Source organism: Rousettus aegyptiacus, unplaced genomic scaffold, assembly GCF_014176215.1.
Source record: "Rousettus aegyptiacus isolate mRouAeg1 unplaced genomic scaffold, mRouAeg1.p scaffold_m13_p_14, whole genome shotgun sequence".
Lineage (NCBI taxonomy): Eukaryota > Metazoa > Chordata > Mammalia > Chiroptera > Pteropodidae > Rousettus > Rousettus aegyptiacus.
Window position 1 is genome coordinate 13949936 of NW_023416289.1, and position 12621 is coordinate 13962556.

The 12621-nt window shown below is 35.0% G+C and overlaps 1 protein-coding gene and 1 pseudogene across 3 annotated transcripts in view; one reads left to right on the forward strand and one right to left on the reverse strand.

Moving 5' to 3' along the window:
- The window catches only part of CTCF (CCCTC-binding factor), a 41260-nt gene that overhangs the window by 25715 nt on the left and 2924 nt on the right, over nucleotides 1-12621 (reverse strand). For 2 of the 3 annotated variants that reach the window (XM_016163811.2, XM_036231473.1), the window contains exon 2: nucleotides 11159-11275. The gene's annotated coding sequence lies outside the window, so the exon portion shown is untranslated. Of the gene's footprint in view, nucleotides 1-9803; nucleotides 9917-11158; nucleotides 11276-12621 lie in introns of all 3 variants that reach the window. The other variant, XM_016163801.2, reaches the window with a different exon arrangement.
- LOC118611621 lies at nucleotides 3149-3267 on the forward strand (annotated as a pseudogene).

The following is a 12621-nucleotide window of genomic DNA, read 5'->3' on the forward strand; positions in this document are numbered from 1 at the left end:
TCCTGTATATGACAAGAGCAGGAAGGGAACATAGAAAAACAAAACACTGTTCATACGCTATGTGGAAGCTTAACTATATGAGTGTATTTTTATTAGTAAGGAAAATAAAAATCCCAAAACAATTATAGGTCGTATTTAAAAAAAAAATCTTGTCATGTAAAAATAAAAGCTAATTATGAAGATACTAATTTTCGAAGACATTAAGACTTAGTAATTTGTCACCATTTATACAGCTATATAGCAAATATGTCAGGTATTTCCCAGAGGAAAACAACCAAAATAACCGTTAATATTTACCACTACAGAGTTTAGTCATTTGGGGATATTGGTTATTATAAAATACACACGTGCTAAGAAAAATACATGTGTACTGAGAACAAGACAATAGAGAAGGACAATTTCCAGGAGTATTTTATAAACAAAACCACAACTTTTTTGTTTAATATACTATTAAAAACCCCAACTTATTTATGAAGCAGATCAGAAATCTGACAATACTCTTGGGAAGAAACAGTACCCTCAAGTCCCCAGAAGCTTCCATAACCCCAGCCATTCTGAAACAATCTAACATGGAGGTCACCTAACAACTCGCCTGATTTAGACTGCTCAATACAAAACCATCAGACATCATTAGAAGGCAGAGAGAAGAGGAGATACCCTGTAGCTTTCTCTTTCCCAACCTTTAAATTAGAAGAATGTATTACCCAGGAGACGGAAAAACCTAGTTCAGCATTAACTGTAGGAAACATTAAGTACCATTATGAAAGGGAAAAAAAGGAATTAAAGATAATCACTTTCTTCTTAGAATGATAGGAAACACTAAGAGAATTTTATTAGATACAGGCATTAGTAAAAAAGAATAGAAATTATTACCCTCTGGAACAAATGTTAGGTTTAAAAAGTCAAATAAAGTAACTGTTTTACTCTATGTCTGAGAATATATACACCATCATCTTAAGAGCTTAAAAAATAGCAAAACAAAATATCATGACCATTAATAGCTGTGAATGAGTATCAGGAAACTTGCAGACTACAATAAAGAATGGGGAGGAGCTGGGTGGAAAGGATGACTCAGTCTGAGAAGCAGAAAAATATCAGCGATCATTTATTTCAGAGTGATGGGAAACAGAAGTAGCCTTTATCTAAAGTAGTACTCACCTAACTCAGTCACATGTACAATCCTGTTTCCCTGTTCTGTGCCATTAATTTTAAAAAGAACATTTGGGGTAATTTTTTTAAAGAATTAAAAAGGAAATAAAATAGCTCTTAAGTTAAAGTTAAGAGCATCCCATTTTTTTTTTTTGTTAATAGTCCCTTCTCCCTAATTGTTAATATTAAAAGGTAGTCAAAAAATTATTCTAACAGCTACTTGAAAAAAAAAATTTAAGGAGCTTTGAATCTATGAAATACACGCTAATAAAATATTTGTAAGAGCAACATAGTGAAACTACCACAGAAAGAGATGAAAGAGTTCTTTTGTAGGAGGGCTTCAAAGAGAGGAAGAGCTGAAGCTGGACATTCATTCAAGGGTGAAATGAACCCTGCTAGGCAGACTACAGTAGAGAGCAGCATCCTAGCAGAGAAAACAGTATATGGAAAAAACTTAAATACATAAGGAATTAGACAAATTTTGTGCAAAAATATTCAATATAACTGAATGGAAATGTACTAAACCATCTCAAATTTATTATTGTATCCTGGCTTCAGAGGCCATGTTCTTGCTCCTCAAGGGTAGCCTGTTTATTTCACTTGCTGAACATTCACAACTGAAACAGAAGACAAAGCTTATCTAGGAGTCAACCTGCTAGTGCTACTGCACTGATTGGAGGCTGCCTCTCAAGCATATGCTGTCCCTCTCTGCTTTCTATTGCCTGAATAACACTTTTGCGGGCACACGGCAACCTAATGCCTCACTTCGTTGACTATATGCCTGAAAGCAGCTCAGAGTTACGTTGTCTTTGGAGCAGTCCTACAGTCTTTTATCACTGGGAATAGCAAAAAAGGGTGGGAATCTGTGAGAAGTCTATTGCCTTGAATAAATGTATAAAAAGGAATAAACCACACACACATACACGCACAGATAGTAGAATTTAGACATCTAATAGGAAATCGATGGACTTTGGGGCACATTCTACCTGAGCAGTGGTTCCCAAACCTGGTTGGTATCAGAATTACGTGGTGAGCTTTTAAAGACATAGATCTCAGAGATTCTGATTCATCAGGTCCTGAGTGGGAGAGACTTTATTTCAAAATGTCCCGAGGGTGGCTCCATTGGGTAGTGGTTAAGCACGTCTGCTTTACATGCATAAGGTCCTGGGTTCGTGGCCCAGGTGGAGCCACAGACCATACCCTGGGTGTGCCAGGCCCTGGATGCACGCCGTGAGTGTGTGGGGGGAAACACCCCACATTCAGAGATCCAGCTCTTAAAAGAAACGGCAACATCCATAGGTCAGGGGTGGAAGTGGAAGGGAGGGGGCGGAATTAAAGAGGGAAAAAACAAAAAAGTCCTCAGATGATTCTGATACAAAATCTCTGCTGACTGTGGCTTAAAAGTGACTGATCTAAAATACAATAGTTATTCATCCTAAATACAGGTCTACATAAATCCAAGCTACTCAAATATCCACGGTTTTCTACTATAAGAATGTCTGGTTCATTCTTTAAAACAAACAACTGTTTTGTTTATTAAAATAAATCTACAATGTCTATCTCAAAACTAACATGAATCCCATAAGCAATAATGGAATGTATAATTCAAGAAAAAAGTCCTAAGGTTTAACCTCTATTATGGATACCATCAATCAAAAGCTCTCTCTAGATGGTATGGCATAAACTCAACACATGACAGAAGAAAAAAAAAAAGAGAGAAATGGACATATAATAACAGAGTGAACTCATGCTTTGCAATGTGTTATCAGTGACCATGTGGCCACTACTCTAGTGTCTCTATAACCCAGTACTCATGAAGGCTATTTGGTAGAACGAGATAATTTTTATTTGTTAAATGGTGTCCCTATAAGGTCAATGTTAAATTAAGAGCTGACAGCTTAAATTTAACAATGCACACCTGTACCAAAGGCATAATAATGGTAATAAAAAATGGCAACGCATCTTGTCTTTGAATAAAGATCAAGAAATAGTTATATCAGTCCATGGTCATACTATCCTGAACAAGTCCGATCCCATCTGATCTTGGAAGCTAAGCAGGGTTGGGTCTGGTTAGTACTTGGATGGGAGACCACCTAGGAAGATCAGGTGCTGTAGGCATAAAAAAAAAAAACAAAAAAAAAAAAAAACAAGAGATTGTAAGATGACAAGGTCCTTGCAATCTGTGAGGTCAACCAATGTCCATAGCATAAAATATGGACAATAGTTAAAGTGTTATTCCACAGGCAGAACAAAAGAAATCTGAAAAACAGAAAGAGGATATACATGTATAGGAACACAGACACGTAGACAGAAGTTTCAACAACAAAAGAAACATTGTTACTTTGAATATTAGATTATGAAAACAAGTAATCATCAATTTGGTTACTCCTTAGAAATATGGAAACAAATATAGGGAAAAAGGAAATACAGTAGCTTGACCAAAAATTTAGAGGGGGATTATATATTTATAAAAGGAGAGAAGAAACAAAGGCCCTGTCTGACGAGGGGCCAGAAAGAAAAATATATATATAAAATTTATGCCCAAGAGGAAACCAAGTCACTATTATTTTATAGTCTCAATATATACTTACAACAAAAAGTTTTAAATAGATGTAGAAAGTTACAAGATATAAATAAAACAGAAACATAAGAAATACTAAAAACAAATGAGAGTATCCTCTATTATTAAGAATAGTTCTGTATCATACCTTTGTGAATGTAAAATACCTGTATTTGCTTTACGATAGTGAATATGCTATGCCAGGGGTTACCTAAACAAGTAAAAAGCAGTGGGCAGAAATAATTTATAAATTTCAGTGGTTAAAATGGACTATATACTAAAAATAGAGGTGCTAACTAACACCAGCCTCCAAGGATGGTCTGTTCTTATCACAGAGGAATCACTAAAGGATTCTGAAAAAGTCCTGGGTTATCCAGAAAGAGATAAATAAGTTCAACAATCTTGGTATTAGATACCAAGGCTTCATTATCAGTGAGAGCCAGAACCTATTCATACTTTGTCCATATGGATAAACTTTAAAGTTGGTGATGGTATTTAAAAAAATTCTGACAAATACGCACTGAAAACCTTGTGTGTCAGTCCACAGGTATACTATACTTGTGGGCAGAAATATATACACTCCATGTTGTTTTTGTATACCACTTTGCCTCTTAGTTTTATTTGTAAAACGAGGGGAATGCCAGATGACTTCTGGCTTTTACAGTCTATGTATTTTTTTAGATTATCATTAGATACATTCCTATAGGTAAGAAGAGAACAAGGATCACCACTTTTTAGGTGAAAAAAATAAATCTGACTAGCAATTTTAACAACTGTACATAGTGAGGCTGTATATAAGAGTAAAGGAAAAGATGGTTCTCTAGTTTTGCAGTCCCCTTGTCTGTAACCCAGAAATCAGGCAGAAGTCTCTGAAACCTATTTAGATGAAGATGGCTAATGCATACCACTACTGAGTGGCACTTATATCTGAAGTCCAAGAATTTTAGAGAAATCCCTGTCAGGCAAAATGCCATAAATATAAGATACAATCTACCTAACTGGTTCTGTTCTCCCTCCATTAGTTTATGTTTTAAACTGGAAGGCTGCTCAAAGTCAAGGTATAATCACTGTTTACATTACTCCCTGCCCACTGCACAGAGCAAGATATCAGCTTTTTTCTTCAAAAGCCCTCACTAACATAGGACATTCTAGGACTCTATTTCCTCCTTCCTTGTTGGGAAAGCTAGTGTATCATCTACCTCTTTCGCAATAAGAAACAGAAGATTTAATTTTAGTGTAAAAAATTCTTAGCAATATAGCTATGTACTTGACAGGATAATCTTCTTAGCCATTAGCTAAGATGTATACTTATCTAGAAGTCACTAAATCAGCAACTATCTACTACTGAGAACATTCGAGAATAGGACCAAAAAAGGATTCGGAATAGATTAAAAAAAGAAAAAAAGACGTTTCAAAATCTATTCTCTCAAATTTAAAATTAACTTGGCTCTCACTCGAAGTCAATTAACTCTTGTCAGAAATAATTCAAACAATGGGGAGTAAGAGGAGAGGCAAAAAACTAGGGCCAACAACAAGGGACTAAGGTCCTCAAAGAAAAAGGTTAGAAAACTTAACATCCAGCAATAAGGGAAGTACGTTCCCAGTAATTTGAAGTAAAAAAGGTATCTAACAGGGATAATGTTCAATAACATATAACATGAAAAAGGTTATAAAAGAGGATGGAGAGGATTCCAAATTAGTTAACAGAATAAAACTAGACAAACAGCAATTCTGGTGAGATCCCCTACCTAAGCTCAGGTGGCATTACACCTTGCCTGGACCAGTGCAATGGCCTCCAACTAGTTTCCCTGCTTCTCCTCTTGCTCCCTTATTACGCATTTTTTCACAGTGGCCGTAACTTTCTAAAATGTAAACTCATTCTCAGCAAAGACACTTTCCTTCTGGCACCTCCCATGCAAAACTCCTAGGCTGAAGACTAAATCCTTTCACCAGGCCTACAAGGTACTTCAGGGGGCCCTATCAGCAGATCTGTGTGTGTCCAGCCTCATATATTCTGCTCTAATCATACCGAACTGCTTTCAATAGCCACATTTTAGGTTTCTCTTCTGCTGCTTCTCAGTCTTTGTACATGCATTCCATCTTGTAGGAATACACAAGCAATTCGACTCCTACAAATTTATCCAGCAGACACTAATATATCTGCCTTAAGAGCTGTATGCAAGGATATGCACTAGAGTATCTTTCTCTAACAGCAAGAGACTGAACAAATCAAATGTCCAGAATATGTATATTATTTGTGATTTTTTAAAAAGATAAACAAATAAATGTTTATATATACATAGCATTTTCTCTAGAAGGGTATAAAGAAAACTGGTAATATTTATTACATCTAGGGAAGAAAACTGAGGAATCAGAGGTGGATAGTTATCACTTTTCACCATTACCATTTGTACTGTTTGAAAAATTTCTCCCCACGTGCTTATATTGAATGTGATAATTATAGAATACTAGCAGAGCACAATTACATTTTGTTTTAAAAAGAGCATTATATGTACATGCCCATTTATAAAAGCATAGGAAAAAACCCAAAAGGGAGCACACCGAACTATTATTAGTGTTTACTTCTGAGGAAAGAAATTAAAAAGGTTCTTTAGATTCTAATATAATTCTACGATTACTAGACTCTTCCAAAGAATAAAACTAAACTTCACTTGGATGATACAAAAAGTTTAAGACTAAGTTTAAGTGAGGAAAGTTGTAAGAATTATCTCTGCAACTTCAATTCCCTTTAACAGTCGGGCAGATACATGGCTGTCAGTACTCTCTTCCTGTTAACTCTCCCTCATACCTACACTTCTGCAAGCGTAGCAAGGCTCTCAAATTCACCCAAGAAGTCTAGACTTTACTGCCAGAGTAAATTAGGCAAAAATTCCTTCTATTTTGTTGTATTTATCAGAAAGCTGTACTACTTCCTATTGTACTAGATTTTATTTTCAAAAATTATATAAAGATTGTATAAAAAGAACAAATTGTAAGTTGCCAGAGGCAGAGTGTGCAGGTGGGAGAAGTAGGTGAAGGAGGTAAAAATTTAAAGGAAAAAAAAAAAAATCTTAACAGATGCGTTACATAACTTCATTGAAGGGAGTGGAGGAAACATTTACTTAAGTAAGTTAGAAAATGAGTAGAGACTATAAGACTAAGGACTAAAAGAACTATACATAAGTACTCTACTGTAGTTAAGAAAGTCATTTCCTGTGGGAGTGTAGGTTAACAATTCTGATACCACTATACATGTATACTGTGTTTGAGCAAATAGCAAACAGATGATGAATAGTGGTAAAAAAGAGTTAAAATTTAAAAAAAAAAAAAGAATGAAAAAGGTGATGTGCCAGACAAAAGAGTAAACGAGGTCTACTCTTTCCACATGGACACATTCTGACATTCTTTTTTCTTTCGTACGTGATGTTATCTCTCTGCGCGTAGTATTCCCTACTTAATCTACTGAATTTGTACTTCCCCAAACAACAACTACTACTACAAAACCCAAAAGCTTGGCTTGTCCAATGAAAAACCAGGCTTTCAATTGCTTCAGCTAAAAGTTTATATATTAATTCAGGCAGCAATATATTGTTAGTTCTCAGCTATAACTGCTTTCTACAAAACAAGGGAAAAAATATATAATACAAATAACTGAAAAAAACCTACATAAGCAGGACTAAATCTATAGGTTTATATAAAATTCTGGTTTATAGCCAGTCTCCTACCAATATATACACACATATTTACTCACATGAGAGATTACACTGTGCACACTATTTGGTAATCTGCTTTATGCAGTATGTCTCAAATATCTCTCCATTTCAGTATTTTCCATGCATAATATACATTATACATAATAGCTATGTATAATGATTGCATGACATTCTATTATATAGTTATATCAATTTAATCAGTCCTCTATTGTTGAACACTATTAGTTCCAACATTTGGTCATTGATTTAATATAAAAAAAAAGGGGGGGGAGAGACTATCTGTATTATAAAGTAACTGTTATACAAACTATAGGAAACCAAGAAAAATCACCCCAAACCTAACCACCTTACCAATATTAGTTTTTTATTTTGTTTTGACTAGTGTTTTGATGTCTTTGCATTTCATTTTCCCCTAGGCATTCATTCATTCAAATGATTACTTATTGAGTTCTTGCTATGTTCCATTTTTACTTAGGTTTATCTTTACTTTTATTCCATAACAATTTTTTTGTACTGTATTTTTAAAACACTTCTCATAAGCACTTTGCTGGTTAAGTCTTCCTCCCAATCAGCTCTTCTAAATGGTTGTCAAACATCACTCCCAAAATGGGATGTGACCTTGTTTACTTATCTCTACTGCTCAATAAATTTTGATTACTTGAATTTCCTCATCCATAAAGTCCCACTTTAGTTCACTTAACTCATCTGTTCAGTTAAATGTAAAATACATACAATGACCAACTATTGCTAAAGTTTAAAGACCATCGCTTTACTTCTATATAGCACATTGTAGTCGGTTACATATGCAGTTGACCCTTGAACAATGTGGGAGTTAGGGGTTTGACAGAGTCAAAAATCCAAGTGTTAATTTTGGACTTTCTAGTCAGCCCCTCCCATCTGTGGATCAAAAATAGTATTTTCAGTCCATGGCTGGGAATACAAAAATACTGTTTTTGATCTGCAGTTATTAGAGCTAACTGTATTTATTGGGGGGGGGGGGAACCCATGTATAAGTGGACCCATGCAGTTCCAACCTGTGTTGTTCAAGGGTCAACTGTATGTATTTTCCCCTAACAATACTTATTTAACTGCCTATAAGCCTGTAACAAAGTATATATGTCAATTTACAAATGAGAAAGGAAGGCAAACTTGTCCAAGGCTATATAGCTATTAGGTTGTACAGCTCAGATCCGATGCCTTAACAGGATTAAAATAAAATTTTATGCTCCTTTTGTATCTCCTAACACACCTAGACAAAGGTTCTCCACCAGAAAGCCTTTTCCAACATCTTTCTCTAATGCCTGTAACTGATCATCCCTCCCTGGACTATAAACACACTTTTATCAGAACATCTACAACACTCATTTACAGATCTCTTGCTCCATACTCGACTTTTGCCCCATACCTGACTTCAAGACCCTTAGAAAAAAGATCCTTTTCTCATTCATCTTTGAATCCCTATTACCTAATGCAGTGCCTGGCACAAAGTAGAAACACAAGTGTTCAAAGTATGGTACAAGCACATTACAAGTGTTCGATAAACATTATAGATATTCGGAGTACAAATAAATATCTGAGTTGATCCAGTTCATATCATTACAGAGAAAGTCACACTAAGGTATATCTAGAATCAATTAGGTTCAAATATAAAACTTGTATTCAAAGAGCAGGCATTATCAATATAGAAAATGTAGTTTTTAAGTGCCACTTACATTAAGAGGAATACATTATTAACAACACTCAGTAATGGTAAAACACACAAAAGTTAACAGATGCCTTTGAATAATTATCTTTAGGAGTCACAAGGTCCACAGTTTAGGATTTAGCCATTTCATTATGACTACTTAACAAAGTGTGGGGGAGGGTAACAAAAATCAGTATAAATTGTTAATTATGGTCAAGTTAACATGACATTTATTTTCAAAATTCTGTTAGAGAATTTATAGTTTTAGAACTGATTTTGCTCACTGCTTCCCCCTTACAATTCTTTTATCACTAGAATGGTCTTAACAATATTTCTGACTTGGTCCAACCATCTAAAACTGCCTACCAATCTGGGCAGAGTGCTTACACAAGTCAGGCATGTGCAGGAACATGTATGCAAGCAAACAAGCACCATTTAATACAATTTAACTTCCACATTTCATAGTAGGATACTACAGGGCACAAAATAAGGAGCTGGATGGTAGAGCTGTTCTATAGCTCAAAAATATTGTTTATCAAATGTTTCCACTATAGTACCTACACAAAGAACACTTTCCATTCTCAAGACGCTTCTGCCCCATTTTGTTGAAGACCTGTGTAATCTTAAGACAGTCATACAAAGTGCACATTATGCTCCTAAAATATATATTTAATGTAAAAAATTTTTAATTACTTACCAGTTAAATTACTTAACTCACCGCCCCCTCAATGAGCACAATTGAAGCTCCAAGAAGCTGGGTCATGTTTATCTTGTGGCTTCAAGTACCCCGGAATCATATCACTTTGTACCCTAAGGGTATTCATATCCCAGTTTGAGAAACAGGGATTAAACTAGCCACAACACTTAAAAGTGACCAACATGTTCCTATGACCCCATTCCCCAAACTCTTAAGGCCAGTTTTCTCCACAGCTTTTCAAATCGGTAATCTCTTTTTAGCAATTTTTTATTATGTATTCTTTGTCAAAAGTTCTGAAATAAGCTATAGGACACAAGTTAATTCTGGAATAACAGAAAACCAGCACAAAGACTTTGTCCTTTCCATCTACTGAAGTACCAAGATGCTCATTTTGAAAATAAGAGATTGAAGAATAGTAGCACTTTCATTCCTGTTCCCTTCCTCCTTTCCTGCTCTAGGCATAATGTTCAAAAAATATCGTAGTAGTCACTCAGATGATTCATTCATATAAACTCACCTAATCTCTGCAGTGGTAGTTCCTACCTCTACACTCCTTTTTGCCATTACACAAATGCAATGAAATGATTTTCTCATTTTCTAAGGGATAAGAAAGATGTGCTTCCTGGTAGCCTGAGAAGATATAATTTTCACACCCAGAACTCTAGTTGGTTGTTTATGAGATCCCAAAGCCTTAGTAGACCCTGACATTTATGAGAAGGCTGTTTCAATACCCTGTGATGTCCGTTATATTTAACAGCAGAAATTGTAGGCTAAAGTAAAGTGACCCTTTCAAATTTTTAAAAGATTATTGGTAATGACTGTAACTAATACTCTGATGCAAACATGGGCTAGACTAACTCAACTAAGACAATTTTTATCCAGGATACCAAATTTTCCAAGAACAGGATTCCAACTGTTCCTCATCAGAATTACAAATTGCCCGAGGCCATGGGCTTTCAAACTCATTTGCCAAGTGTGAAAATATATATTCCAGAGGTTTCTATAGAAAAGCAGCCAACATTTCCAGGTTTGTTTTTTTTTTTTTTTTTAATGTATTGGCTCAAATGGTACTTAATGCTTTACACACATTCTTAATCATGAGAACAGCCTCTTTAATTGATGGTATTATTTTACATATGAAGACTGTAGGAGCAGAAAAGTAACTTGTTCTATGTCATCCAGCTAGTGTAAGGCAGTGCAGTTTCAAAACGAGGACTGGCTATAAAGCCTGTATGCCCTCAATACACCCACCTTCCTGCAACTCCTATGCCCTAGAATGATCCAGCAAATCCTCCAACCCTAATATGATTTTATTACTCCTATTTTTAAGACCAAGAAACGGAAATAGTATTTACCTCTCCGTGGCTGCCAAGTCAGTTTGAGGAAAGAAAACAGAAGCCAGCTCTCAAGCCCCTGGTCAGCAAACTGTCCACTAGTGCATCTTGTTCTTTGGCCCCAGGTTTGTAATCATTCTAAAACAGAAGCACAAATCATTTTATGAACACTAAATACACACAAATGCACATAAAGTGTGAAAAACAAACTGAGGGCAAGATGAAGACTGATGCCAATGGAAAAGAAACAATATACCAGTTACTATGTCACCTTACTAATTGAGCCATTCTATAAATGTCTATGAAGCCAATAATTAAACATTCAGTTACTTTTTAAGACATTTCCTAATTATATAAAGGAATAAAAATTTATGATTATCAAAATATTGCTCCATTGTGATCTTGCAACCAAATAATGGCACATGTATATATATTCGAACTACCAAAAAATTCTTATAGATATAGTATAATAGTCATTTAATAGTTTATTTCCTTATCCTCAGCAGGTAGTGGTTTTACTGATTGAGCTACATCACAATTAAAGACTTTTTCAGTTTAATAAAATAACTACGGGAGGAGCTTTCACTAACTTTTGAAAATACTAAAAGCACAATAATGAAATACTTTTTTTTTTTAGTAAAAATATCAGTTTTCTCCCTAAATTACAAATAAATGTCAAACTTTGAGCAATGGTAGAGTGGAACTTACCTCCAAGGGGAGGTGGGAGGAGGCTAACTCTCAAATGAAATGAAAGAGCTAAGTTTGAATTAAGAGTTTCCAAAGAATTTGGTATATGAGGTACAACTAAGAGGGAATCTACCTCATAATTAACTAAAGCCCACAACTCTAAGCTGATAAAATACTTTCCTAGATAAAGCTGAAGTCTTCTCTGTTGAGTGACAATTTATAACAACTTAGAGGACAAATGTATTTAGTGTGAGAACTTTTGTATTGGAATCTAAATATTATCACCAGAATGCCTCAAAAGGCATTAGATTTTATAACACTGAAAATTCTAAGGATAACTAAAATGAGGATCAGGTGTGGAAAAATCATTATTCTTGGAGTATGTATCAGCAGTCTATACGCAATGCCACACACACCTTTGCATTCAAATACTAATCACCGAGAAAGTGCACAAAGATACTGCCAGGGAAGATCTGAAGAAAACGACTAGAGAAAGTTTAGAGATGTTTAAAAAAAGAAATATGGTATGTCAAATCTACATATTCAGTTGCAAACCATGGTTTCCAAGATATATATTATTTGTCATTGTTTTCTAAATCTGTATGCTCTTTCTCAAAGTATTAAGTTATGACAAATCTTAGTTGTTTGAAAAGGAACCTAATTTTTAGTGAAAAAGCCTGATGTCATCTGAAACTAAGATAGGTAAATAAGGTAGAGAGATGGTTAATTAAGTTTCTGGTTTAAAAAAATGAAATGAAGCCTACAAAGTAGATGATGTGGAGTGAATGTAAGGCCAG